At 31.2% G+C, this 4551-nt stretch overlaps 1 long non-coding RNA gene across 1 annotated transcript; it reads left to right on the forward strand.

The window, feature by feature from the left end:
• The first annotated feature begins 2794 nt into the window (after positions 1-2794).
• LOC132751212 (uncharacterized) lies at positions 2795-4285 on the forward strand. The gene is made up of 4 exons (XR_009628651.1): positions 2795-2941; positions 3583-3660; positions 3829-3928; positions 4147-4285. It is a non-coding gene; the product is annotated as an uncharacterized LOC132751212 (long non-coding RNA).
• Positions 4286-4551: the final 266 nt, after the last annotated feature.

Raw genomic sequence — 4551 nt, forward strand, 5'->3', positions numbered from 1 at the left:
GAATTAAGGTTCGAAAAGGACTTTAATTGACCTGTTATATTATATGTATGATTCAATAAAAACTCTTGTGGTTTTAAACTCGCACTTGCACAAATAGGTAACCAGACAACATTGCAGTTGGGCGTGTCCATTTACGCGTCCCTTGTTGATTTTTGAAGTCTATTTTTTATCATGTGATATTAAATAATTTACTTTGAGTAATTTGAGGCAGACGGTGTACATGTAGAACTGTTCAAATCTTGTTAATTCGAGAGACCTCTCCACAGTGTTGAGAATCATTGCTGGCAGTATCCATTTTTTTCGTATCATATTGAAGCTAATGCATCGCATTTTAAGTCTTAAATTATTAGAACAAGTCTACAAAAAAACTGTTATGCTTTGAGAAATGGTTCATTCAGTTTTATTTTAAACTGTATAATGGTACAAACAGATTATTGGTTCTAAAAAGCGGTTTACTATGTTATGTTCCGAAAATAAGTAACATTGAACATTATAGCTACAATATTACAATGCAGTATTATATCACCGAGTGAAACGTGTACCGACTTTAACTTTTGAGATATGTTCGGCGCAAATTTTTCTCAAGTTTGATTTCTTTCAATATTGTTGTTGCAGGCATGCAGCTGTATATACCGTTTATTTCAATCAAATGATATATATACATTTTATGTAAAGGGACTTACAATTGTCTGATTTACATACTTTATGCACGTTTTGGAAAATCTCTGGTGCAGTGGAAATGTTTCCATATACTTTCCAAAACATTAATCAAAACTTGATTTTTACAAGACACTTTAATTTTGATATTTATATATATCATTAATGTTAAAATTAGTTTGATAACATGACATAAATTGTTCTATTTGTAGAAAAAATATCCCTGATGCGTCAGAAAATGTCCATTTCTCCTGTATATAATCTTTCAAAACATTGAAAATAAATGAGGAGTAAATCAAACTAACATTAAGATAGTATATAATTTCTATTTTGTTAAATAATTGTAATTTATAAACTTTCATTGTGCATTTTAATCAAAAATATCTCCTAATCCTAGTATTAAGCAAATCTTCCACAGGTGCAAAAAGAACTCTCGCATAGTTCTTTTAATGAAGCAAACGTGTTGTATATATCGTCGCACAAGAACGGCGATAAACATATCAATGAACATCTAGGGGAGATTATTCGTAAACATGCTATACATATTTAAGACAAACGAAGTTTGCTGATATTCAGAAAGCTTTAATAACATGTGTTTTTAGTTTTGAACTTTTTGCAATATTGAGAGCCTTTGTTCAAGACGGTTGTTTTAAGCACAGATTTTACGATAAGTTATATTCAACACTAAAATGTAAAATTTAATTTCATGGCTATGGGTCTTAGAGCTTATATGCTTCGCTGAAATTATGCGCGGGACCTAGTCACACAACAAAACAGGCACGAGAAATGGTAGAAGCCGGCTTAAAACGTAAAAATAATATCTAACTTGTTTTTTAATGGTAGGATTGGTTCTGGAATGGTGTGACTTCAATTAAAACAGAGCGAAAGCCTGACCGACCATTAGTTGTAAGAACGAAAAAAGTGGAAAGAGTTCGAGCACTAGTTATATTGAAGATCGTCGCCTAACTGTGAGGGCGATTACTAGGAAACTTTGCGTTATGCTGTCTGTTGTGCATAACATTCTTGCAAACGATTTAAATAGGTCTAAAGTAGCGCAGGATGGGTCCCGAGATTATTATAAAATCATGACAAGGCACGTCGTGTTAAGTGTTCTTACGCGTTTCTGAGACGATTTGAGTTAGAAGTTGACACGTTTGTAAACCGCATTGGTACGCTTGATGAAACTTGGTTGTGGCACTACGATCCTGTCATCCATTTTGAAGACCCAGCAGACACCCCCCCCCCCCCCCGAAAAAAAAAACTAAAGTAACCAGAAGCGACGGCAAGCACATGTTTCTATTATTCATGGACAAAAAGAGAATGATTCTTCAACACCAACACAAGATTCTTCGCACGGGGAAACCATGAACGCACAATATTATTCAAACATAAATTAAAACATTATTATTGTTTTTTTGAAACTTAAATCTTTAGATAAAATATTATTAAAATGAGTTATAAATAATCTTACACAAAGATCTATTGACAAATGATAACTATTGAAAAACTTAGTATATTTGTAGTTGGGTATCTTAAGTTCGGAGGAGGAATCTCGCACCTGCATTAAGAAAACAAAAACGTGCCGGTTACCGTTCGAGAGTTTAATTTTGCATCGAGATAACGCTCCGTGCCATACGGCAAGAAATACTTTGATTGAGATTGACTTTCTTGTCTTGGAATTGTTACTACACGCACCTTTAAATCCGGACATCGCTTCCATGGACTTCAGACCTTTTCCTGAACTCATGGCACACATGAAACAACGTTGAAATATGGTCGTGACGTTGTTAAACCAATATTCAACTGTGGACGACCATACGGTTATATTGCCAATGTATATACAACGTTGATTCAACGTTGTTTATGGTCGAAGTTTTACATTTAGTTTAACCATTACATAAACCTTTATACCACTAATTTTGTGTTATTATTCCTTTATTGAATTAGTCTGTAAGTGATTTTTGTCAGGAAAATTTGCGTTACAATCTTTTCCCGTATATTCAAAATTAGCGTTTAAACAAATAAAGTTGGAAATAATTTTTCACTTTATATTAACGCTTTAAATGTTAGTTAATATGTTTTGTTGTTTGTTGTTTTATTTTTTAGTTCTTTATGAATAATATTAATTAGTCAAAACCCCGTTTATAAAATAACGCTGGTCAGGGGAAGTAATTGTTGCGGTCTATGATTTTGTTTGTTGTCTATGATTATCGTTCGTGCAAATGGTGGCGCTGTTTAGAAAATTTGAAAACAACACGATTGGCAATTTATTTGGATTTCGAAGGTATTACCGTAATGTTTTACTTTAGTTTACTGATTATTTTCTAAAATATTATTATTTATTCTTAAAATTCTACTTTAATTTACTGTATGAAATAAATGAGAGATGAAAACACATGATTGAGTTGATTTGACACGTTTTCGCGACCTAATTGAATGATTTGGGTTCGGTAGGCCTTGTAAGCATGAAGTTATTGATGTCCTTGGCAATTTATGATTTTACAAATCTTGTCATTCTTTAATTTATTTTTCATATTTTTAAACATTTGTCTGTACTATATCCTAATTAGTATTTAATCAATTATAAAATCGAAACCTATTAAGTAGTTCGGCCCACATAATTTACGTCCCAAGACAACATATAACATAGTTCTGGCTTCCATAACTTTATATGTCGCTTTTATTTTGACGTTGCGACAGCAATACTATAAACCTGTTCGCTGAAGTATCTTTAGCTATATATAACAATGTCTATGTTTATATTTTAGTGATAGTATAATACAGTGTTAATAAGTTTTAAATAAAATACATTATTATTAAGTTAAATTACAAAGTTGAGTGTTAAACTTTAAAGTTGAATAGTCGTAAATTTATAGGGAATAATAAATCTATTTCTATTTTATTATATATTATTTTATATTCTAGATCCTGGTCCTGGCTGAAATTTGGAGTATTGCAGCTGTAGTCTGTAAACCATACACTCAACATGAAAAGGACTGTCAGGTTTGTTAAATTGAAATTAATTCTTATAAATTTATACATTTGAATTTATTTACAGTACAAAGCATAAATTTTTCAACTACTGGATATTTATCTTGTCTTAAAATATATTATTTTCTGAATATTCCTGTAATATTATTAATATAAAATTTACATGTTTGTTGATTTCAGGATGCTGCATAAAATGGTCTTAGCTAGAGCCTAGAATGTTAATTTCTTGGGAATATGCTGCAAGGAACTGACGGGGAGCAGTTTTTCTTACCAATCATAGGTGAGACTTTTAAATAGCTTCTTTTTAAAAAGATTTTGTTGTCTTATATACAGTATTTGCTGTCAATATGAAACTTAGCTATGTTTCAATTTCTATGCTGTTTTATGATGTAAATCTTAAAGAAAAGCATTTTAAGATAAAAACAAACCACTAAGTTGAGTAATTATATGTATAATTTGAGATTGACCAAGTCAACAACTTCTTATTTTTATTTGCAGAAGCAGTAAGAGACAGCCAAAGAAGTACTCAAACACCTGATATACCCAGAAAGATCTAGAAGAAAAGATTGGAACAGATTGTAGCTTAATTGTTAAAACTATTAAAGTGAATTTAAGCTGCACTTGAACTGTATTTTTTTTTAATAAAATATCTGAAGTATTTAATATTGTCTTGATATTTTGTTAAACTTTGTAACTTTGCTTTATATCCAAAAATTAAAGTATGGTGGGTTTTCAACGTTGAAATGACATTGAAACTACAACGTTGTACCAACGTTGAAGCTGCAACGTTGTATCAACGTTGAAATTTCAACGTTGTTTCAACTTTCAAATCCGAATATAAATCCAACCTTATTTCAACGTTGAAATCTGACCATAATTCAACGTTGAAACAACGTTGATGTG

The sequence above is a fragment of the Ruditapes philippinarum genome, unplaced genomic scaffold (genome assembly GCF_026571515.1).
Source record: "Ruditapes philippinarum isolate M1 unplaced genomic scaffold, ASM2657151v2 ctg3848_1_1_1_1, whole genome shotgun sequence".
Taxonomy (NCBI): Eukaryota; Metazoa; Mollusca; class Bivalvia; order Venerida; family Veneridae; genus Ruditapes; species Ruditapes philippinarum.